The sequence below is a fragment of the Hipposideros armiger genome, unplaced genomic scaffold (genome assembly GCF_001890085.2).
Source record: "Hipposideros armiger isolate ML-2016 unplaced genomic scaffold, ASM189008v1 scaffold_131, whole genome shotgun sequence".
Classification (NCBI taxonomy): Eukaryota; Metazoa; Chordata; class Mammalia; order Chiroptera; family Hipposideridae; genus Hipposideros; species Hipposideros armiger.
This window is the reverse complement of record NW_017731481.1, coordinates 2,775,381-2,801,677: the sequence shown is the minus strand read 5'-3', so window position 1 is coordinate 2,801,677 and position 26,297 is coordinate 2,775,381. Positions and strand designations below refer to the sequence as shown.

The 26,297-nt window shown below is 39.8% G+C and overlaps 1 protein-coding gene across 5 annotated transcripts in view; it reads right to left on the bottom strand.

The window, feature by feature from the left end:
- CSGALNACT1 (chondroitin sulfate N-acetylgalactosaminyltransferase 1) overlaps positions 1-26,297 on the bottom strand; it is a 353,757-nt gene that overhangs the window by 149,458 nt on the left and 178,002 nt on the right. For 2 of the 5 annotated variants that reach the window (XM_019649308.1, XM_019649310.1), the window contains exon 2: positions 16,542-16,631. The exons of 1 other annotated variant lie outside the window; for it this stretch is intronic. The gene's annotated coding sequence lies outside the window, so the exon portion shown is untranslated. Of the gene's footprint in view, positions 1-16,541; positions 16,632-16,953; positions 17,425-17,622; positions 17,957-26,297 lie in introns of those variants that run through there. 2 more of the 5 variants (XM_019649309.1, XM_019649307.1) reach the window with 2 other exon arrangements.

Genomic DNA, 26,297 nt, shown 5'->3' with positions numbered 1-26,297 from the left:
AATTTTCATACACAGAGTCAGGCACTGAATAAAAAAGTCACAAAGCATGACAAGAAACCAAAACAAATGACCAAAAACTAAGATAAAATATGGATAACATATAGACTCCAGGTGTAACATCTAGGTGATCTAGACATTACAATTATCAAAAAGAAATTTTAATGTAACCACAGTTACTATGTTTAAGAAAATAGACTACAGATGCAGAATTTCATCTGATGCCTGGAATCTACATAAAAGAATCAAATGGAAATATAATAATTGAAATGAAAAATCAACAGATGAGTTTAACAGCAGGTTAGACATAGCACAAAAAGGGGTTTTTCAAATGAAAGAGGTTATCAGTAGAAAATATCCAAACAGAAGCACAGAGAGAAGAAAAAGAATTGAAAATACAGAAAAAAGCTTAAAGTGGCATGTGAGACATGAATAAAAGAAGTAACATGCCTGTAACTGGAATCCCAAAAGGAGAAAAGAGACAGAAGCAATGGGTGCAGAAATAGTCAACAAGAGTTTTCCAAAACTGATTAAAGATACTGAGCCACAGATCCAAGAAGCTCCATGAACCACAATTAGGAGAAATATAAAGAAACCACACCTAAAGCCCATCACGGCCAAACTGCTGAAAACCAAACATAAATAAAAGGTCTTAGAAGCACCCAGAACTAGGGGTGAGTGGGGGGAGGTAGTAATGGAACATATAAATAGCATAATTAGGCCTGGCTCATAGTTTCGAGCTCAACTTTGGAATTTTGATACCGTCTCTCACCCACTTAGCTATTAAGTGAAACTAAGGATAAAAGGTTAGACAATGCCCTCTTAAAGTCTCAACGTGAAAATTTTTTTATTAATTTGGAGCTGAATTCTGCAAGATATCAATTAGGGCATACAAATTCTTTTCTTTCTTTCTTTTTTATTTTAAGTTTTAAAAACCTGTCATTTACTCTATAAAAGCAAAGATTTATATTAAATTGGGATGCTTCTCTAAGTCCTAAAATGAATATAAAAATACATCAGCTACTAAGTATCAACAGTATACTAATATATTCTCATAATTTCACTTTCCAGAAAACCAAGGCCCATAAAGTAGAAAATAAAAATGAATTATTATTCTGCTCTGGTGAGATTGATCTCTTAATATGTAGACAGAGAGCTGTTCTTGTAGATATTTAACAGTGGTGAGCTCATCATCATTTCAAAAGATTCAGAAATTTATTCTGGTTTTTCCAACTTAGGAAATTATTCACCTTCGTTAACAGGAAGTCAGATGCAAAAGCTTAAACATCATTTTATGATAATAATCTACCAGCCCAGGCTCTGTTGCAGCTATCTGTCTTACCCAAATGAGTCCTGAAACTGCTGGGCCAGAAAAACAAGGCTTGAAAACACAAGTGTCCTGTCACTTAGCCCTTCCTCAAGAAGGCCATTGCTGTTACTAGGCACCACGGCTGACTATATGTCCCCATTTACTGGCATTTTAGATATTGTCCTGATAAATGAGAGCATAATAGAAGAATATGACACTTAGACCATTCAAAACCTGTCATGCACATCAGCAACACTATAATGTGCAGGTTGGGGAAAAGAATCCCTGTTACTCATTTCCCCTCAAAATCCTGACTTGTTACTTTAAAGAGCCTGAGAGCATCTACTAAAAACCAACATTTTGTCTAGCTCATGTGTGAAGAAACTCACCCAGCTTCAGGAATATACACCTAACGGAGACCTGGTCAATTGAGCAATTCCATCCCGCAGCCATTGTGACTGGTTTTGAGATGGACACATGACCCAATCAAAGCCAGTGAGAGTCGTTCTTGGGATGTGCTGGAAAGGTGTGGAGTGAAGCATCCTCATCCTTCAGTTAGACTTTGATCTAGAGATGCTGTAACCCTTTTCTACTACCTAAAAATGAAGCTAACGTAAAGAACAGAGCCAAGAGATCTGGTCCCTGAGTCAAGGATTCCCAGAAGCCCGTTGTCCCTGTGTATTTACATGAACCAATACATTCCTTTTTTTGCCTGAGCCAGTATGAGCTGGGTTTTCTATCTCTTGTAGTAGAATGAGTCTCAACTAATATGCTCACTCTGAAGAAAGGTAACCATTTTAACAGGTATCATTGTGAAATGCCTCAAAAGATGTCTCAGCTGGAAGACTACTGGTGACTGGAGTGGGCCAATAGCCAAATTAGACAGACCATGGAGGGCAGACACTGACAAAAACACATAAACTTTGGAGAGAAAAATAAATTCTAAGCTGCACTGAACCCAATGCAAAACTATGGAGTATATATGACATCAGACCAGCCTTTCACATTAAAATAAAGGAAGGTCATCTGATTCCATGCTAAGTGACCTTTTCCCAAAACATACTATGCCACCAAAACGTCTCAGTCCTTTCTGATAATTATAAACACATATAATTCAGAACAACATAACAGCAGAAAACTACATTCAATTTTCACCAAAATTAACAATCACTATAAATCTAATTACTTTGGTTATACAGGCCTTGCTTGGGACTGTGTTCCCTCGAAGGTATTCAGTGTCGGCTTATTTAATTCTCCAGTCACCTTCCTGCTACCTTGCGTTAGACAAGCCACAGAGCTTCCACATTTGGGTTGAAACTGCCAACCAAGAACCAATTATTGCTCTGTGGTAACTGAGCAACTGGAATAAAATTTCAAAGGCTTCCAAATTCTGTTGGCCACCTGCTCTTCCTTTGGGCTTGAGAGAACACAAACCAATGAGGCTGAACACTGACAACTGTCACTCCATGCAGCCTGCAGCTTTAGGGATATGTTTATGTTGCCTGGTTATGATTAAATGACACAGAAGAAGCACAAACTGGGCCAAGCGTAATAGCCTGCTACATTAATGAGCTTGGCTAAAGCGTTCCTTAAAAATCCTCCAACGAAAGGCAACACTATCTATGGTGACAAAATAAGAGGCTATGCCTGCCACCCACCAGCCTTGGGACTTTTGAAAGATCACTCACCTCTATACTTTTTTCGCTGTAGAACATAAGGGTCAAACAAATGATTACCAGCCAGAGGTAATATTTGAGAACTCTGTGAGTCATGTGCCTCTGAGGCAATGGTATTTGGTAGTTTGTAATTAAGTTATGGAGACAATTAATATTACTCATGCTGCATTTTTTGCAATACTATGGTGATTTTCACATTAGAATTTCAAACTGAGCTGTAATAAAGTATTTTTTGACAGAGTAAGGCTTAGTTTGGATTCTGAATTAAGAGAAAGCTTAAGCTAATAGTTAACCTTGAATTAATATTTATTTTACTAATGTTAGCTTTATATCACACAGTGATATTCCATTTCCTCCACAAAAATATTTATACCATTATGAAGTTCTAGCTAACGACATTAAATTCTAGACATAGGACACACTGCTAGTGAATACTACTAATTGCTTATTCAAAAACCAATTGCCTATATATAAAATCAAAAGAAGTATAATCTAGATACCCTCAGCAGAGAAAAATAAATGGATCCTCTGCCACCATATTCTTTTTTTTTCCAGAGTCTGTCTCAGAATGACTGGTAACAGAAAGCATTTTCAGTTCCATGACAGTAGCACTATATCTTTCTGAGACTCCATCTCTCACCTTTATTTAAAGAACTGATAAGGAGTACTTCCTAGGGCTGTTGTAGGGAATAAATGAGGAAATTATATATACATAAAATAGATTACGTAGTGCTTGGAACACTATGTAGAAACTGGTTCCCTTTTCTTTTCTTGTGGCTCAGCCTTAGGCGAACCACTTCAGAGCACCCCAGAGAGAATGCGGACTAGTAAAGGTTCTCTCCCCAACCATAAATTAACAGCAAGGGGACTGCTTTCTGTTTGATTTTACAGCCTTTAGTAACTATTGGCATAATTTCTGTGGCAAGGCTAGTGACCACGTGCAAGTGAAGAAGGAAAGGCGCAAAGGGTCCCCAGCAGAGCACCACATTGACCACATGAAGACAAGCTTGATTCCCTCACTTCTAATTAAACATTTAGCTACTGGGGCCTTTTCCACAAGCTATGACACAACCTTTGCAGCATAGATAGGTTTGGTAGATTCTGACTTAATTTCAGTGTCCTACGTTCTCACCTGGGCCCTTTCTTAGAAAAATCCACTAGAATGGCCCAGAGCTGCATCACACAATCTCTCTAACCCTGTATTAATTCCCTGAGTGGTTACTATCTATACACCCACTAATCTTATAGAGCTATTTCCTGCCTGGCTTCTCATGGTATGATGGGGAAGAACAGAGATTCTAGAGGATGTTAGGCCATGAGGTATAAGATGAAAAGAACCATAACAGAGAACATTTCTCCAAGAGGATATCAGCTCAAGCTCCACATGACTCAATCACTAGCTTACTGACAAAGCAGAGGACAGGGTCTGAGCAGCACCCACCTGGAGTTGCTGAGGAACAGGACCCCTGACAGTGCTCTTGCTCTTTACCACATCCTTAATGCCCTTCCAGCAACCCCCGGGATCACACCTGCAAAGGAACGGTGCCAGAGCCCAGGCATGCAACCCTCAGGAGGGGCCCCAGGGACCTCTGAGCCATACCGTCAACATCAGGTTTTTTTCAACATGAAACCAATTCCCTTTAGGAAACAGGCTCAACATCATAAAGAATTGTGAAGTGGAGACACTATCTACTGCAGCCTTAGAGAAAAGACATGGAACTTAGAAACCTCTTCCAAGTAGAGTGATTCCCAACCTCTAGAACATGTAAGACTGCTTACAGAGCTTCTCAAAAATGTAGGTAGCTGGCAGCACCTCAGACACACAGAAGAAACTCTGGGGATGCGCTTGGGCATCTGTATTTTTTTAAAGCTCCAAATCAACAGTTGAGAAACACTGGCTTAGTCTATGACTACTAGGAGGTGCAAATCAAACTCAGAATCTGGTTTTCCATTGTGGACGGCATTATTTCTCAAAGGCTGGTTGGCTGTACACTGTTCTTACAAAGGTTACGAAATGTCATGCTGGAAAAGAGTTCTGTGGTGAAGAAAGCCAGGAACCAAGAGGTTAAACCAAACATCTGCCTTTACAACTCCCAGGACCTTTCATAGGTCAAGGTGCCTTGTACCCTACAAGTGAGGAGTACATTCTATGGTATTTTCCAAACTTAATCTGATCACAAAAATCTCCTTTTGAAAAGCATCTGATGGCCCTAGTAATCTCTGGAAAACACTTTGGGAAGTACTAGAGTGATGTAATTGTCCTCCACTCATTATCTCCAGAGGTTTTCCGAAAGAACAGTATGGTGAAAATATTCACTTCAAAACAAGTGTGCGTTCATGCCTTCAGGGCTGGAATGCAAGGGAGGGGCAATCTTTGCAAACTGACTCCACTTGGAGATGAGTTTAAAAACAGGTGATGAGGATTCAATTTCCCGCTTCTCCCCACCTCAGATGCAACTCAACGCTTCTCTAACTTGGTCTGAATATAAACAAACATAAGCAAAAATGAGACCTACCAAGCTGTCAATGAAAATGAGACTGTGCACACATCAGTGAATTTTTTTGTATAAAGTTGCCAAGTGTGTACACATTCTCAGCAATACTGCAAACCTGCTTCTGTAAAGATGCTGTAGAAGCCCCGTATGCTGTTATTCTAGGGGCTGGTGGTAAGGGCATAAATGCCTCTGTGTTACCGGACAGATCCTTAAAAGGGAGGTCCCTTCCAAGCCTGGGTCAGATAATGCCCCAGGTACCAAGGGGCATAGCTTTTGTCTGTGTGTTCCCCACCATGGGAGTCAGACATTTAAAATCTCGGCACAAGCAAAAGACTTCACACTATGATCGGGTCCATACTTATACTCACTTTGTGACCAGCATTTCAAATGCACAACCACCAAAAAAAAAAAAAGCCACAGACAGGGTATTCAGTCGGTGATGACAAAGATATTAATATCACACTGCTACTACCCTTAATATATTCTAGCCAGTGAGAATTTATTACAGGCAGTATTACTTCTGCAGATCATTATTTGATTCTGAGTAACATGAAATTTCAGTTCATCTAAGCAAACTTAAAAAGAATCCAGTAACTCACATCTTACCAGAATACTGATCACCTAAGTATAAATATTACCTATAAACAATAGTGTACCCAGGCACTCAATCAACACATTTGCTGAGAGTCTCCTATCACCATCAGTTTTCTAGGAGCTGGAAAAACAGCAGTGAACAAGACTGCCCTCATGATGCTTTCATTCTAGATCTAGGAATCCAAATTTTTAGCAAGATAACTGGATTTCTGTCATTTCCATTTTCTTCGAAGCTTTATTCACAATTATATCTCCTATTTCCCCTTGATCCCAAAAATCTTGGATTGTTAGAGCTGAAAGAAATGTCTTGGGCAGCTCTGGGCATGGCATGAATTCCAGGCAAGTAGGCAGGGGACCTACATGGTAGCTGTGTTTGTATGTATGACCGTCTCTGAGTCTCGGGACTCCTCAGATGTTACACGAGGACTGGATTCGAGTGTGACTCCAGCACAGTAGTCTAGGGGTGTATGGAAATGTATTGGGAGAAAGGATGACATTCTGGTTGACACGATGGCTGAGTGGGCTCAGAAATGCTGAATATCCTCCTGCATGTCACAGGACAAGCCCAGCCCAGGTCACAGAGCTTGTGAGAGCTGAGCTGGGGGCAGGACCAAGATCTGCTACGCTCAGTTTGGGACCCTTCTCAGGACATCATGCCATTTCATTCTTTTAAGGATTGTCTAGGGTGACATGCTCCCTGATTTCCAGTAATTTGAAATAGACTGGATAAGGCAGTGAAGGTGCCTTGGGTGGGAAAGCCGTCTGCCAAGATCCTCTACTCTGAAATCCTCAAACTGGGTAGAGCAGGTCACCTCTAGTTATTGTTCTAAAGCTACCTAGATTTTCAAACTATCCCCTGATTCCTATCAGGAAAGTCTTTTCATAGCCGAAGCTCGATACATAAAATTAAAATTATTATGTGGCCTAGGTCTAATTTCTACTAGGATCTAGCTAATTTGCACAGCTACTGTATCTTGTTACACAAAGATATAAACCTTATTACAACCCTGGTTTTTAGAAGATTTAAAGCATGCTTCCAAAGCCAGAAGGGGATAATGCTAAAATATTTTACAAGCAAATTATTAATCCATAGAAAATAAGCAGATTGTGGGGAGATTAATAAGTAAACCAAACCAAAAAAAACTGAAGTTAAAAAATCTTATCAAATAAACAATGCAGTTAGACAGCTAATCTTCTATTCACTGGTAAGCAGGGTGTGATGCATCGCTGCCCAAGAGGTAATAATCAGGCCTCTCTACCTGAGACGTATCAGAAATGAAAGACGGAATTTTCACCTTTCGTCAATTAGGTTAAACTGTCTCTGCCTCCTGTCCATGAGTGGTGAAATTATAATCTGGCTCCCTACAGTTCTTTAACCTCTAACCTCCCCTTAAGGCATGTATTTGGGTGGCCGAAGGTTACAGAAGGATTACAAACATCTCCAGGAAGATTCTTACACCTAAATCAGATGGTTCCCAAACTGTGCACTGAGGCACCTCAGGGCACCAAACGGAGTTCACCATTGTGCTTGAAAATATTTCAAATTTCCAAGCAAAGCACCGTGATGCTAGACATCTGTTAGATATCATGTAAACTATTAGCTCAAAGTAGTCACACTTCAATGTTAGATCGAGCTACATTCCTTTTGATGATATCACATCTTTGCGAAACTACATTTTCAGCAGTTACTGTGATAAAAAGCAACTGCTACACAAAATGAAGTGATGGTGTCTAGTCTGATTCCAAAGGTTTAGGAGCTGTGCAGTGCCCTATAACATATCCCATTATTGAGTAATTGCAGTTAAGAATGAGATTTTTTTCTTTAAATTTATTGAATTTTTTATTTCCAAACAGCTATTAAGTTGTTAGGATTTGCTCATAAGCTAGTGGACCTATCTACTGAATGAAAAAAAAACTGTTAGCCATTTCTTTTAGTCAAAGGGTGTTGGAAAAATTAATGAGGCACTAATGGCATCATGAACTCAGAAAATTGAACCTCTGACCTAAACGTCTTGGTCAAGCTCCAAAATAGGGTGGGAACAAGAAAATTTATTTTTCAAACAACAGATATTTGGAAAAAAGAGATTAGCTCCTGAGCCTCCTCCTTGAGCAGTCACCATGGCAGCAACAGCTGCAGTGGCCCCTGTTGAAGGGTCAGGACCACCAGATCATCAGCTCCCCACGTTGTATGGCCACTGCCACCTTTCTGGAGGGTTCAAATATGGGAGGGATCTGGATTGTTCCTAAGCATCCCAGAAGGCTCAGCTGCAGTGGCTCAAGGACCCTACTATGGGCTCCTTACGGGCAAGGACTGCCACACTCCTCTCTGAAACTCTGGCATCTCACAATGGCTGACTCATGGTGAATATCCAAGCCAACATGTGTTTAATTAACTAAGTAACCAATGAACAATTGAGTTCTTTCAGTTATGTAAGCTGGGAAAGGAAAAGCGAGAGGGCAGTGATCAGAGATTTTTTTTTTCCATTTTAGAAAAATGTAAAAGTTTATATCATGTTAGTTAATATTGAGACCAATATTTATTGCATATCTACTATGTGCCAAGTCCTTCACAAACATTAATCTCAATCCTTACAACAACTCTAAAGATACCATTCACTCCATTTTCCAGATGCAGAAAGTGCAGGGCAGAGAGGTTAAATAACCTGTACCTGTTCACATTGCTAACAAGGAATGGCACTGGGGTTCCAATCCTGATTCTAGAGCCCCTGCAAAGCTAAAGTGCCTCTGCTCTAGAAACAGTCAAACAATGACCCCCAACACCAAACTGCCTAATAACCAGAAGGGATAAGGGCCATGGGCATAACCAAGTGTGCCCCTAAATTAAAGAAGAAATTCAGTAGAAAGGGAATGCCTATGTAATACCTTCAGTCTGCTTCTAAAGGGAATTAAACTACCTGAAGACATCGCAGGAAGACACCAATGTGTAGACCACAAGTTACTGCATTGGTGGTTACGTATTTTTGTTTTTGTTCCCCAAACCAAAATGAAACAATTGGTAATTGGAAATTAGAAGTGTGGTAAATAGGATAACCAAGAAAGTTATTTTTCTGATGCACTTTTGACTCTTCCTCAAAGTCAATTATTTTCCTTCATTCATATACTCTTTGGTCTTAACTTTTTCCCATGATTTTATTCAGGAAAAAATTAAGAGGCCTTTCTTGAGAGGGAAGGTATAGACTAGCAAAAGAGGTAAGTGGAAAGATACTTTTTGAAGGCTTAGATCCTTCGCCAGACATTTTACCACCTTCCTTATCACAACAGCAGGAGGTTCCATTCACTACTCAATCATATTCACTCATTAATCATTTATTCAGTAAACATTAGTTGAGCATCTACTATGTGCCAGGTATTGTGCTAGGCGCTGAGGATGTAAAGTAGTCCCAGTAAGGTCCCGGACCCTCAGGAAATCACAGGCTAGTTAACAGGAAAGAAGGGCAAGGAAATCAAATGGCAATAACACCATTTAGTGCGTGCCATAAATGGGGAAGTTAACCCAGAAAGTCAGCCCAGGGGAACAGGGGCCAGGAAGCAGCACCACCTAAGCCAAGTCTTAGAGAATGAGTAGGAACTGGCCCAGTCAATGAGCTTGGAAGCACATCCCAGGGAAAGCAAAGAGCAAAGACTCTGGACCCAGGGAGAGAGGGTCACACTAGGGAGCCTCATGAGGTTCGGCATAGTTGGCACACCAGAGCCCGGGTTACCCTGGAGGTGCTGGGATGCCCCTCGTGGATTCTGAGCAAAGATGCACCTTAGAAAGGCCACTGTGATGGCAGGGTGGAGGGCAGCGAAGGCAGGGAGACGAGTTAAGGAGAGCACTGCAGGCGTCCAAGTGAAAAGTGATAAATGAGGGCCTAAGCCAACACCAATTCCACACGACGGAGAAGAAGGGAGGTGGGCAAATTTGAGAAGAAGCGGTGGGCAGGATGATGGCACTTGGCAACAGATTGTATAAGCATGGGGAAAGAAAGTAAGGAAGTCAGGGGTGCCTTCCGGATTTCTGACTCAGGTAACTGGGTAGAAGGATGAGGATTGGGCTGGTGACTGAGGTAAGAGCTAAGCTGGGGACATAATGAGTGGAGGGTGGTGGTGGGATATGAGGTAGAGATGGCCAGGAGTCTGCAACAAGGAGAGTAATGTGAGCTGGGGGAACAAATTTGGAAGTCAGCAGTAAATGGATGCAAGTTTGCAAGTTAGACTGGAAAAAAACTACACAGATGATACAGACTGAGAGAACAGAAAGTATGGAATGCTAAGGGAATTTCAACATGTAAGTGATAGAAAAGGGGACTATGCAGGAACAGCCAGAGAAGTAGGGGGAAAAAACTAGACGAGTTTATTGGCACATTATACAAGTCAAGGGATGTGAGAGTTTCAAGAATAGTGGTCCAATTTTCAAATGCTAGAGAGAAATCAAGTCACACCTGATATTCATAATCTGGCTTTCTAAGTATTAAAAATAAGAGCTAAGATGCCTTGTATCAAATTAGAGTGAGATGAACAGTTAACACTGAAACCGAAACACACAACAAGGACTTCAGAGGAAGAAAAGTTAGGTGATCATATAACGCAGAAACAACACAACCAGTCCACATATAATCAACTAATCCACACACAGGCATAGTCTTCATTCCAACTTTAGGTTCATGACTCAAATTAGGACAATTTCCCAAGGCTATAATGTTTTATTTCACTTTGTTACAATACATTATCACAGGAGTCAAATGTTATAAATCACATGATGGTACTTAATTTTAACTTAATCCTTCCACCTACCCACTGCCCATGCCCCCACCAAGACCTCTGTTCCTTGGCATATACCTCACAGACTTGGGATAAAATTGGCTATTCACATATTTTGTTAACTTAGGCAATGCATTTAATGATACAAGTAGCCCTGGCTACAAGTTTTTATTATACTGCCTTTGAGATTTTGGTTCTCTTATCAATTCTGTGGGAAAGTCTTCTAATAGATTCCTTTCCTGTTTAAGTTGGCCCAGTTGATGTGTGTTCCTTGCAACCAAGAATCCTATTAAATAATATTCAACATTTTAATTTGCCAACAAATAGAATTTTAAAATATTAACTATCATTATATTCTAAAAGAACAGATATTTTAAATTTTAATACCTAAGAAAAAAGGCCAAAACCTCAAAGTAATGATTAGTCCTTTAAAGTAAGTATTAGCTCTTTGAAAACATCACTATTTTTCTCATTCCTCTGCAGATGACTGACACCTTCACCGGAGACTCGATTCCAACCTAAGAACTGGCATTTGGTAACCACAAAGTGCTTTTAAAGTCTAACACATAGTAAGTCTCAATATATGTTCGTTGAGTTGAAACTATGCAACACTTTATTAAAACATTTCAGTGTAAACATTAACTAATATTTCTAATTACCATATATTTCTAAAGAACTTCAGAAAAAACATTAAAGCACCAACTTGGATTAGTTCCCAGTAGTAGAGATGAATTTTGGTGGGTTTTTTTTCGGGTGGCCATGACCTTATGATCATGTTTGTAAAGTTATAAAATCTGAGTAACAATTGAGCTGGAAGTTTCCAGAAGGTTAACATTCTTTCTTTTGTCCATCCTCCATCTCTAATTTTCACCCTCACTTTTCCCTCAACCCTGTACACACAGCTCCATCAGACCTTGCCTTCTCTTCTCAGCAAACACGTCCCTAGGCTGATGGGATTCAAGTTTTGCTTTCAATTATTCGGGAAAGATATTACGTAGTAAGTCAGAACCTTTGAGTAAAAAGAACTGCTTCCTAAGTGTCAGCTGAACATTTTGAAATTGTGCTCTTTCAAGCACCCGAGTGTAATTTACCATTTTAGAGTCATGATTTTCCACATGAAAGGTCCATTAGTGTGATGAAAAAAAAAGAAAGAAATGACTGAAGTAGCTGCTCCTTATGAGCAATCAAATCAAACCCTGGAGTTTGTCATGCCCTCTGCCTGTGACAGAACAAACATTTCTGCTCTTAATCATAAAAATAATTTTTTAAGTGTCATACAAGTATTTCTGGATGAGTAATAAGATCCTATTATCTTCGTTGACGACAAACAGGTGAGGAAGTGGGTAATTTTTAATCAGATTTTAACTGCAAATTTAGGTAACAATAAGAAAAAGAATAACAAGGTCTAAAATTAAGTTCCAAAGATCTTACCAATGTAAATACAGTTTGTTTTTATTACGTAATACATTTTCAAAGAAAAAGTGATTTTAAAATCTGAGCAAATGAAAAATAAAGCTTAAGGAAGGAAAAATCCCCAAACCAAAAAAAATTCCTTTTGATTTTTTTTTCTTTTTTAGTTTTAAAAGGATTAATTACCTTTTTAAAACAAGGTCTTTGACTTACTCTTTGTTCTTTTTAATTAAGGTAAAATACACAACATAAAACTTACCATCTTAATAATTTTTAAGTATACAGTTCAGTAATGTTAAGTATAGTCACATTATTTTGCAACCAATCTCCAGATTGGTTTTTTCATCTTGCAAATTTGAAACTCTATACCAATTAAATTACACTCCATCTTCCCTTCTTCTCAGCCCCTAGCAACCACCATTCTGCTCTCTGTCTTTATGAATATGACTACTGTAGGTCCCTCATATAAGTGGAACCATACAGTATGTGTCCTTTTGTGACCGGCTTATTTCACTGAGCATAATGTCCTCATGTTTCATCCATGTTGTAGCATGTCAGAATTCTCTCCCTGTTTAAGGTTGAATACTATCCCATTGTATGCATATACCATATTGTGTTTATCCATTCATCTATCAATGCACACTTGGGTTGCTTCCAACCTTCTTTGACATACTTTTTAAACAATTTATTTAACTAAGCAGGCACTGGTACCGGAGTCAGACCACCTGGGTTCAACTCTCTCACCTCCATGGTAACACAGAAAATACAAAAGTTAAAAAGAAAGAAGGTAGATGGAAGATAAGTACATGGTGAAAGGCTCAGCAAATGAAAACATTGACATTGCTGGGTTCTGATGAGAGTTTTCAGATACCAGAAATTTATGCAAACATTTGTTCGTCGATATGAATATGAACAAACATATGCCAGCTGCTGAAAATGCAGAGACAGTGTCTCCTTTGAGGGCACTGATGACCAAAGGACAGACTTCTAACAGGTAAACACTGGAAATAATGGGGAAAAGTAAGGGGAGGGGGCAAAATGGTCCAGCCCCACTCTAGGCCGGGGATCTGGAAAGTCTTTCCAGAGCTCAGTGCTAGAGAAGGAACAAAATCAAGGAGGCACAAAGGAAGAAGGCACTGCAGAGAGGGGACAGCAGAATAGGACATGGAGGTGACAGGGTGAAGCACAGGCTGGCAGGTGAGAAACTAACTCAATGAAAAGGGAATCTCAATAAGCAGAGCACCAAAACAGAATAGAAAAAGACAAAAAACGAGGTCTAATTAAGTGACAATTAATAGGAAGAAATGAAAACCCACTGGAAGGTATGCATCACTGGGTACCCATTTTGGTGCCAGAGTGAATCTCCTGGCCCTTGGATGTGCCACCCTCATCTGCTGAAAACAAACTGTGGCTCAGGAGTATAAATTAAAATTGTAGCAGCAAAAGCTGACACTCATTAAAAGCTTACAGTCCCTTATGTCACATCTCATTCCATTATGTGGAAATATTTTAAAAGGCTAAAACATGTCCAAAAGAAGGCACTTTATAACGTACAAATTGATCCACTCAATTCTCTGGTTTATCAAATATGAGCAACTTGCCAAGTTACCACATTATAGTTTTATATTAGTATTTGCTTATAACACCCCCTTCATTCTAAAAAAGATTGAATTGGCTACCATTGTGTGTTATCTGGTAGTATTATTTCATAGACTCATAGAACTGCAAAGACCTACAAGGTTATTGCTTGCAAACAAAGTTTTTATTCCCCAGAAACTACACGAGGAACTAACTAGACCACCAAAATGAGAACAGGGAGATCTACATCCAACTCAGGGATGAGTCCAGACCATCGCGCGCAAACAGTAATGAAAATGCGATGACATGTGCCAGCACAGAAGAATGTGGAAGGAGCCAGGGGAATAAGGGAGGCACCTTCAGGTTGGGGACATCCCTGTATTCACCTTTTCATTCACTCACTCACCCATTCATTCTTTTCTTCGGCACCTCATAGGCACCAGGAGCTGTTTCTAAATGTTGGAGATGCCTGTACAGGAATGCACTACAGATGGCTGCTGAAGGATGAATGAAAGTTCCTTGGGTCGGGGTGGGGGGGATGGACAGTTTTCCAGGTAGAAAGCATTCCAGGAGACCCACACAGCTTCAAGCAATTGCAGTGAGTCAGGGAGGGACAGGCAGGAGGGGGTGGGAGGTGGGAGACCTGAGAGGGTGTGACTAGGAGCACAGGTTGCACACCTCTCCCTTGACAGGAAGAAAGGAATTAAGAATGTGTAGAAATGTGAACACATTTCAGGGTAGGGAGAGACGGAAATGCATCAACAGGGCACAGAGTGGGGGCAAAAACGTGGTGAGCAGCAATTCGCAGAGAAGGAACTGTGGTGGAACAAGCTCTATGAAGGATGTGTGCAGGACACCTATTGCAACCCTTCTATGGCCTAATGCTATTAAGCATTTGAATCAAACAATCTAATCTCTCCTTGCTTGGATTCCAAGACCACCGTGCATGGTGTGGATTTTCTGCCTATCAGAGGGAGAAACAACCCTGTCACTCTTGTCCTAATTTACACATTTGTTTCTTGCAGGTCTGGTGACGGTCCACTGCTGAAGGTCTACACTCTTGACTTGTGGGGAACTCAGGCAGTGAGGGGCAATTCCTGGAAAACTGGCTTTCCCAAGCTAGTACTGCCAAGGTGGAGCCTCGGCTGCCTGGCAACAACCCATTGTCTCTGCACAGGGATCCACAGCTGCTTCAAACCCATCTTGGGCTGTATGGCTCTGCCCCGCTGCCACCCAAACATTCCCCGTCATGCTCCTCTGATAGCTTCCTATTAGATCATGTACATCCTATAACTTTGCATTTGCCCAAGTAGACCACAGTCAACTTTTCATTGCTTCTCTGCTTTGTAAAGTTTATTTTGGCTCTTTCCTACTGTTATCTCAAGGTTTTAATATTTATGGTCTACATGGTGCTCGAATGACACTGTTCTCTTCTACATCATCCAAAGCATTCGCAAAAACAGTAAACATCACAAGACTCAAGATTAGAACAATTCCCTATGGCCCTCAAGCTGGCTCTGAGTCTCTCAAGCCTCTTAGCCACTTGATTTTCTACAAACTAAAGAATTTGCGAAGAATTACGTATTCTTTGGTTATTTTTGTTTGTATTAAATTTTGGACAAGCTTGTTTTCATTTTTCTATTATTAGTACCTAAGATTAAATCCCTTTTACACTCCTCATACTCTATTGTTTTAGTAAAAAGCAGTTCATTAATACAAAATCAAATGTTTTGACTCCCACTCTTTTATCTTAATAAGTATCAAAAAAGTAAAAACAAAAAACATTACAAAGCCATGAACAAAACCTCGATAGAAATATATTAAATGAAGAGGAAGGACAAAGGGAGTTTCTTGAAGATATGTATATGCTGAGCACAGCTTACCTATTTTCATTTTTATGCGTATTGACTAATTCCTAAAGAAAACTAAAAAAGGTTTACTCTGCTGAAGATAGAAACCATATATACAGCTTTCCATTTCATACTGTTGCATTTCAACATTAATGATGTCCCTAAGGTTTTGTTTGTTTGTTTGTTTTTAAGGTTAGTCTTGCCAGATGTAATAAAATATCTTATTGCAGAGAAACTCAAAATTACTGGTTACAAGAGCAGAACTAAAACAACGTTCCAGAGAGTTACATTTGTCCCCAGACTAAAACTAACCATATCATCCATCAGGGTACTATTCTCCAAGCATTAGAAAATATACCCCTAAGATATTACTATAAATTAGAAAGGAAGATCATCCTTCAATTTCTTAAGCCATTTTATTAAAATAATTATTTTGTAGTATGGTTGAAATCATGGTGCCCATCTGATTATGGGCTAAATATTTGAGAAAGCTTAATGCTCTGTCACAGCTTCCAAAAAGAGAACAAATGTTACAATTCAAGTAAACAGTTTTTTAAAAGAAACATGTCATTTCTCTAATTACATTATTGGTTTAAGTCGTTTGCCACTTTGAGAAGAGATAAATGCTGAAGACATTGGTAAAGTTAAATGTAGATTACAGCCTTTACAAAGTGAATAAAAGGATTCAAGGCAATCAAGTAATTGTATTACTTTGGAAAAGTATTCGTATCTTAAAATAATAATTGGTTATTAATCAAACTATTGAAAGTAAAATGAAATTTAACACATTTTAGACATAGCCCAAATACTAAATACAATTATGTCCAAAGGTTTGTTTCTTAGATAACTTATGATTAACAGGCTCACTTACCTGGACGAAAAAGAAGGTTATGGAAGGAACTACATCATTCCTCCACTGGGTAAAAATACCTTGGCTTCTCTCCTTGAAATGGAAGGGAATCTAAAACACAAAAATGAAACAAAATAATAATAGGAGGTAGCCTGGGTGAATTTCCACGTTTTAAATGTAGGTGATATTACAAAATGGTAAAATTTTAAATCATTTAGGATCTAAAATACAATTCATCCAAAGTATTGCCCCAAAAAGCAGAATGGTATTTTCCCCTCCTTATTTTAACGGGTAAAATTAAAAAAATATTTCTTTAAAATAAAACATAATCAAGGGTTTAAAAAAAAAGGTAAAAATCCATGTAGAAGTACGTGTTTAAAGCAAAGCAGAGTCACATTCACTTGATAAAGAACCAAAAAAAAAAAAACCAAACCTCGCAAGAAAGAAACGTGCCTTCTGCCCACGCGCTGCGTCCTAACTCGCTGCTGGGCTTCAGGGCTGAAGCAGCGCTGAAGCTACTGGACTGGTTGGGGTCAAGACTAAAAGTGCTGCCCCCCTCTGAATGGACCGTGCTCAGCGCCACCACTTTTTTTTTTTTTTAATGGTTCTATGGAATGAAATGTTTTAAAATAGCAAATCCTTCTGGAAGTTCGCCCGGAGGGAAGGAAAGGGTCCACACGTTTCGAAAGGGTCGGAGGCTGGCAGGAAAGCACAGGTCCCCAGGACGCGCGTCCGGCCCACAGCGCTGCCCTGCCCGGCCGGGTCCGGAGGCTGGCCCCGCGGCCGCAGGCGGGCGAGGAGCGGGAGCTCGCTGCAGGGTGGGCGTTCGCGCTGGGCCCCTGCGGGACAGCGGCTGCAGCCCCGCCCGTCCCGGCCGCGCTCACCCTCGCCGTCTTCCTAGCAGAGTGAGGCAGGCAGGGTTCAGCCACGCGCCCCATACCATGCCTGCCTTGAAGGAATTCCACTGGAAGACACAGATGTGTCAAAGAAGATAAAAGCAGATGGAAAAGAGATGCAAGCGCAAGACTCTGGGAGCAAAGGCAAGGAAAATATCCTGGAAACGGACAAATGCCTCCTGTTAAATAAATGTTAATAATGCTACCTTCAATTAATGAATGCAGAGTCGTCTTTCCCAAGAGTTTTCATGATTTTATCTCATCTGTCTTTATAATTCGAGGAACAGCAAAAAGTAAAAATATGGTTGTTCCCACTTTACATGCAGCATTAAAAAAAGGTGCAGAATGGTGACACAAGGCAATAACTGCTCAGGTCTGCACTCACTTGCCCCCCGTTTCTCCATGGGGACAGTCGCCTGGTGACTAAAGCGGATCTTCCCCGTTTTTGTCAGTTTAAAGGTTTTCCTGGAGGCATTGATATTATCAGTCAGTAGAAGTGCGAAGTGTATTACTATAGAAGTTTAGAGTCCATTTTTATCCACACACTGTCACGGGATTACTGTGGGTTTAATGTTAACGTGGGTTGGGCCAGTCGATTCTCTCAGCCTCCGCGGCCTGCCCTCTATTGCAAGTTGGGGCTGCAGCCCTGCCTCTTCTGGCTTTGCTCTCACAACGCACTTCCGTCCCTGCCTGGCTAATTAATCTATGTCTAAATGGAATTGCAGTTGGCAGAAAGGCAGCAATGCCAAAGTGGAATAATCACTTGGACCCGAATCTGAGTTGTTTTCCATCCTTGACAACAAATAATGTTACTCCAGAGCCTGCAGGCCATGAGTTGAAATGAGTTTCTAATTTGGCTTCCAATCTCACATTCTCATTCTCAACCACTCCAATTTTTTTCTTTGTCTTTTAGCATGCAGGGGGCAGCTTTGGAGGCTAAATCACTGACGTGGTCTTTACTGATACCCTTAATGAATATTCTTGGCTATCTAAATAAAAAGGAGGGAATCTATATCATTGAAAACCACACTTGTTTTAATAATGAAACTAAGTAGACTATCGGTTCATACCCTCTATATGGTCATGGTCATTAATAATCTCATTTGTTCTTCTCCCTCCAGCAACTTGAAGCGAAACGTTCAGTTTTTTTTCATCTGCACACAGTAATCCACATTCATCCAGCCTCTCAGCGTCTGGTCCTAGCAATGCCACACTGCAGAGTAAGAGCCGGGTGGTTCAGCACCTCCCTCTTTTCCTAGTAAAGAGCTCATTAAAACTCTGATACTTTGCTCTGGGAAAGTACATCATCTCCTTAGCAGTTACAAACATCATGTTCCCCAGGAAGGTAGTCATCTCAAGCTAGTAATGGAAAAGGAAAGAGCCAGGAAGGCAGAACCACTGACAAGACTCCCTCTGAGATCACTGTGGAAGGTGAATTAACATCGTGGCAAATCACTGAATGTGAACCACAGGTAAGCTAAGGAGAAGTGGGTGTGTTCAACTGGATACATGTCCCATTAGAAGAAAGGCAAGGAACCTCAACTGCACACCTACAACGTGCCATATGCTGTGCTAGCTGCATTACCTACAAACCCACTTGATCCCCACAACAATGCTCTGGATAGGTGTATTAATATTCCCATTTTACCAATGGGGCAATGAGGCTCAAAGGTGTTAAGAAACCTCCTCAACTAGTACATGGTAAAGCCAGGATTTTTCTGACTTCAAAAGCAAAGCTCTAAAAAGAAAAAGGAAAGCAAGCCTTTGTTTTTTTTTTGTATTATGCAACACTTCCTTATCTGCAAGTACTAGTCCCAGTGTGTACTTCTCTAGCAGAGGCAGGAATAGCTGCAGTACAGTGGTAACCTGGCAGATATGCTGTCGGCATCCAAAGGCTGCCATTGGAGCAAACCCTAACATAGACCCTCCCCGATCTCCTGAGTCCCTCATGTTTCATAAGAAATCACAGTGGCAAAACACACTCTTGGACAACACTCCCTGAGTATCAAAGAAATAGACAGTAAGAATGTGCTAAAAATACAAGCGAAATCTAGGAAAGCAGCTCCAGGTACATAGGGTAGATTTAGTACCTTGCTTTGTCAAACTCAGAAAATAGTTCTCAATGATATTCCTCAATCTAAATACTTGCATCCAGGACTAAGGTCCCCTCTCCTGTCATCTGATGCTCTGTGTTCTCGTTCGTTTGGCATAGAGACTGAGGACTATTGGAGGAGCTTCTGTGGTGGCTTCACGGGTTTTAGTTATGGTAACAAGTGGGCAAGAGAACGCAACATGTGCATGAGAGTTGACTGGGAGAACGTTCATGGAAAAATCACGTATTTGGGTTTTGGAAATGTCCCAGTTGAGATTCTAAAGGTTGGGAAGCCTGCCCCACCTCACCCCACCATAAATAAGATTTTGACATACCACAATTAGCAGTACTCCATAAATAAGTCGCTTTTCATTGTGCTGACTATTGAAAAGAGCAGTTGAAAATTAGGACACTGAGATCAATAATATTTTAACAACCTAGGAACCCACTCTATCTAACGTACAATTAATAAGCGAAAGTTCCCAGTATTTTCATTTCCAAGGAACTTCAAAAACACAACTGACCCAATGGTGTGACAATACCCATCCATACGCCGTAAGTTGCAAGGCTTCAACTTCACAAATGTAAATCTTTATATCTTTCGTCCATCTAAACCATATGACACGTTGATTCCTGAAATGTGAAACATAAGAAGGGACGACTAAAAAGCCCTTTCATCATCACAAATGAAAGCATCAAGAGACTAGGTATGTGTCCGCCAACAAAAGATGCTTGGTGAGATTTTCTTTGAGCATATGTGGATGATAATGTATACGTTTTTAAATCTTGATGGTAATGTTTTTATTTGTGTACATCTACAGAGCCCGCTATGTTATAGCACTGGGAGGCAGACCAGGGATAGGGTCAGGAACTGTGCAACCAACTTCTAAAATTATTTTTTTCAACAATATGTTTCAGAAAAGAAAGTGCCCTTGGGTACTACACATTACATATCTCATGTTACTATATTCTTGACCACATTCCTTCCTCATTTAATAATTTTACTGAAAATAGCATGTTTTAGGGCACAGCTGACTTTTAAAAGTCATGAATTCTTCCTTCCCCCAAAATGTTGTTCTCTGTTATCCTGTGAAATGAAAAACAGGATGTCTGTGTCCTGGTCTTGTGTATACAGGAAGGAACAGACTAGAAAAATATCTCTTTCTTATTCTTAATCCTTCCTGTGAAGGTCACTATTATTTTCTTCACTTCAATTTCTCACTCTGATAACTGGGGATAATCTTGGATACTATTAGCAGAATTACCAAGACTATGAACAAAATTTTATTGGTAAAGTATTTAAAGTCTCTTTTAAAATGTATGGTTTATTATCACATTAAAGGGTATTAAATAATACTGGGGGTGCCAAAAAATGTACACATTTTAAGAGATGTTATTTGTGCATTACTTTTCGAAGTTGAATTAAATTACGGTGGCAATGTATAGTATGATGTTCGCTCAAAAGATGGCATTAATCAAGAGTGCTAGCGTCATTCATTATATTACAACTTTAATACAGTTTTTTACCTTTCTTAAAATTTGTATACATTTTTTGGCACCCTCTGTATTTTCCTTATACTCTAAAGATTTAGCAAGTGCCTCCCAAACTGGGCAGTGAATGCCTGTGAGATTCCTGTTTGAGCCATTTTCATATTAGCAACATGGGAACCACAAACATGATGAAGAACGAAATGACTCACATGCTAACTAGAGATACAAATAATATGCTGTTAGAGCATAAAGAAAGACAGTCTAATTTGGATTGTAGAGGATCAGAGTTATATCTAGCCTCTTGGAAAGAAACTAAATTCTCTTTCTGCCTTTGGTTTGTAAGACCAATAACACAATCTTTCTCATAAATCAGTTAAGATGCAGACATATGGTTGATGTACCTCCATAAAAGAGAGCTATTTTCCAGCACACAGTCTACAGTGTCACAGTTTCACTCACATGCAATTGTTCATTTTATGAGACACCCTCTTCCAATAAATTCTTCTGGGCCAGGCCTGTCCCTATTAGATACTGCAGCTGCTCAACACATGTTAGATGCCATCACAGATGCCAATGAGGCATGAACAGTGTTTCAGGGAGATCTGCTAAACTTCATCCTGTGCTGAACTAGAGACTGGGTTTGCATCTGTTATGGACTGATTGTATCCCCTCAAAATTCATATGTTGAAATTCTAATACTAATGTGATGGTATTTGGAGGTGGTGCCTTTGAGTGGTGGGGTAATTAGGTCGTGATGGTGGAGCCCTTGTGAATGGGATTAGTGCCCTTCTAAGAAGAGGCCAGAGAGCTAGCTAGTTCTTTGTTCACCGTCTGAGGCTATAACAAGAAGTCAGCTGTCCACAACCCAGAGGAGGGCCCTCACCAGAACTCAACCATGCTGACACCATGATCTTAGATTTTTAGTCTCCAGAACTGTGAGAAATAGATTTCTGTTGTTGATAAGCCACCCGGTTTATGGTGTTTTTTTATAGCAGCTCCAGCTGACTAAGACATCATCTTAAATGCATTCCTACAAGACTTGAGACAAGTCCTGAGTTTCTGTTTCCAAATCTGAAAAATAAAGGGGCTGATGGGACTAAGTCAGTGATTTCAGTGAAACAGGATGATCTTTATCTGTTGCATGATAACGATGCAGGACAACATTTAGACTTAGATGTTAAGACTAGGGAAGGGGAATTAAAAACATACAAGCTCTTGTATGTTAAAGTTATGGTCTTCCTGAATAGAAAGATTTTACCACGTTAGTTGATAACAGGTCATTTGACAATCAAAACCATGGGTTTGTCCATGAAGCGTTACCTCTCGTTGTGGCCTTTCTGACACACAGCTGGCTGGCAGAGGCGGGCAAGCACAACTCTTCGTTCAGCACAGTAAACTCACCCTCATAGAAGACACAATGGTCAAGAAGAACAGCTCATCAAGGAGACAATGTCCCAGGCAACAGGGACCCTCACATGGGGCAGCACAACAAGAACAAATCATGCATTTCCACACCCTGCACACTAACACACCAGCTCCAACAGAACGGAAGTAGCAACATGGAGAGGGCATGAGTGTGTGATTCCTAAATTCCGGGTCTAGCCCCAGTTCTGCCAGTGAGTTATTGTTTGACCTTGGGAAAGTCACCTGCCACATAAAAATGTAGACCAGATAATCTCCAAGTTACTGTCCAGTACAGAAACTGCACTTACTTTTTATTGTTCTCCATAAAAATCTATCTGCTACTAGAATCCTTGTAGCATTTTTAAGGTCAGTATATACGTCTCCATTATGAGCTCAGTTTTTAAATTCCTGTATTCCCAGGCTTCTCAGGCAGAGTGCACTCAGGACAACTGCCCAGAACACAACTTTCAGATGCAAAATGGGTAACATTTGTTTTCTCTGGCTTCTTTATGATTCCCTCTGGCTAAACACTACTCTCTACCCTGCCAAGTCTCCAGACTTCTGGCACTGAGGCTTGATCTATAGTATTCATAGGGCTGGTGACACTGTGATAGATGAAGAAATTAAATCTTTCACCAAACTTGAACGGGCATTTTGAATGGGAATTTTCATCTTCTTCCTTCCCAGATGCAAGAATGTCAAACAGTTGAGAGATACTATGATGTTGGCAAAAAGTCATTACAAAAATGGACTTGCCTCCCCAATGATCTCTCATTATCTTGCAAATGCATTACTTTTGTTGTATCAATTTTTTAGTTTATTTCATGTTATGCTCCAGCTGAGAGAGAATTGAGAACATATTGTCCACATTTTCAAAAACAAGACTAACATTAGGAGGAAAAATATTTCACCATGAAATGAAATTATGTGTAAATATTTATATTATTGAATTTATTAAGTCAACTCATTGGGTTAAGCCAATGGAAGGATGCTTTCTTTATACTGAGAGCCAAGGAGACAGGAGAACATTTTAATCTCAACATTCAAATAAATATAGTAATATTGCTTATAGACACCATTTTAAAAATATGCACACAGAACGTAAATGGGTGTTACTCTCAAGTAACCTACACTTGCTGTATGCTATTTACTATGTCTGCTGAATAACATTAAAATGGGGAAAAAAAAGAGAACAGGAAACATATCGAATCAATAAATATTTTTAAATTTTTAAAATTTGTTTTCATTCCATACCATGGCCAGGTAAGCAAGACAGGGTAAAGAGTGAACAAAGAGAAAATTATTGGAATATTTAGCAATAAAAAAAATGAACTATTTGTACACATCTCAGCACAGATGATAATTATGCTGAGTGAAAAAAGCCAGATAAATAGTAAATACACTGTATGATTCCATTTATATAAAATTCCAGCAGATCAATGTTTGCCTAGGAATGGGGGTGGAGAGTTGGGTGTAGAAGGGTTAAGGTGGCAGGATTACCAAAGGCACACGAAAACTTTCCTGGTGATATATATGTTCATTAAATTGATTTTAGTGATGGTTTCATGTGTATAGCAAAACTAATCAAATTGTATACGGAGTTTATGGTATATCAGTTATACCTCAGTAAAGCCATAAAAATTATTTAGTAGAGAGACAAAATTGGGGGGAAAATTTTTAAATAAGGAGCAGTTAAAATTTGGGGGTAATTAAGATAGTTGTTGGATGAAAAGCTACAGAAAAAATAAGCTACACTAGACTACCAAAGATTTCTGATTTTTGGAAGCTCAGAAGGTTTTACAATCCCAGAAAAGTCTTTCTGAGCACCTGAGTATTATGCCTAAACAATACCCATCTCTCCCTTACAAAAAACATTTTTTTCCAATTTCCTTAAGACTTTTGACATAAATAGTTCCAACTACCCTCAGAGTAGTAACAACAATAGCTAGCATTTATTGAGGATTTACTATAAACCAGACCCTAATCTAATGGATTATCTCACTTAATCCTCACCTACGGACCCTAAGAGATGGGCACTATTTTTTTTTTTTGGCTGAGCCATCCTGCCACATGTTGGCAGCTCCACGGCAGCTCAGCTCCGGCCAGGAATTGAACCAGCAACCCTGTTGCTCAGAGCTCACACTCTTGAGCTCTTAATCAACTGAGCCACTCGGCCGGCCCCAAGATGGGTACTACTATGATCCTCCTTTTTATGGATGATGATATCAAAGTTCAAAGCAGGTAAATAACTTGCTTAATGTCATCCACCGTCCCAGTGGTGGGGCTAGGATAAGAACCCAGGCGAGCTCTTGAAACTAAACTCCCTCTGCTAGACCAACAGGATCCTGGAACGATGCTGCAGATCATTGTTTACTGACTCGCACTTCTGATGGCTTAAAGAAACTGTGCATCAAACACCTACATTTCTCAGTCTGGTCTAATCTTTTGCATGGTAGCAGCAGAAAAGGTAAGTAATGAAGTGATAGTGAAAGGTAGGGGGAACTGCCACAAGGTGGAGCAGGAACAATAATGGCCAAAAGGCAACAGACTTGGTTTTGCCCGTGACTGTAAACTTGGGCAAGCCATTTGTCCTTGAGTCTGTTTCCTCTTTGGTAAATTTAAGGGTTTAGATTAGTCCAACTCTAAGACCCCTTCAAGCTGTGTGATTCTGCCAGTCCACTTTTGGGGAGTACTCCTTACATTTTGTAACGTGGGTCAAAAATTTTCCATGACCCCAAACTCATTTCAGATACAAAGCTTCCTCCATCCCCTGAAATACCGGGATGACTCCCACACCTAGCAAATACCTTCATTACTTCCCAAAGATGCTTTGTTCCTAAGGGCCAGCCCTAATGGAAGGCCCAAAGCAAAGGAGGAAGGTTCCTTAACCAGGGTCACCATGTTCTCCCATGCACTCTGACAATCTTTTTCACTTCAAAAACACTAAAGAGCTGGTTTGGGCTTTCAGGTGGTGAAAAGGAGGCACCCCCACTGCCCAGCAAGCAGCTCATTCCGTTTTCCCTGTGAAGCTTCTGACTTGAGATGATCCAAAGTATTTAGTATGTTGTGGCTATAGGTGACAGGCTCCATTTATTTCCATTCCTGTTGGTTCTCTAAAGTGGCTACTCTCTCTTTGCGCTAAAAACACATCATTTTCTCTTTTTAAATGATGGATTTTGTGACCCTTTGGGGAGACATAAAAATAAGAGCAACTAAATAAGGCAATTGTAAACCATTTCCGCACCTATAAAACGTTCTCTTTTATCACAAAAGAAAAGAAGAGAAAGCAGCTGGGGAAAAAAAAAAAACAAAACGTAGCTGACAGGGAACTTGATATCTTTAAGAACCAGTTCTCTCATGAATTTTCATCTTCATATTTTGGGGTTTTAGCTGACTTAATTATTTCTGGGATAAGCATTCCTCAAATGTGATAACTACTTTCACAATGCATTGCTGAGGCAAACTCTTAAATATATATATATATATATATATATATATATATATATGGAATATAATGTCTATTTTTCTGTAACTCCATCTACATATCTGCTCTACATTTTTATTCTGTATTTTGTACACTATTCCATAGATACCCTGTTCTATCTCAGAACACATAATTTTTATTTTAACTTTATTTTTATTGACTGATTTAGCAATCATTATAGTTCCCCCTTATCTGAGATTTCACTTTCCTCAGTGTCAGTTTCCCATACTCAACCTCAGTCTGAAAATATTAATATTAAATGGAAAATTCCAGAAATAAACAATTTCTAAATTATGGGCCATTCTGAGTAGTATAATGAAACCTCAAACTGTTCTGCTCCATCCCACCTAGGACATGAACATCTCTTGTCCAGCATATCCACACTGTATACACTCCCCATCCCCCTTGGT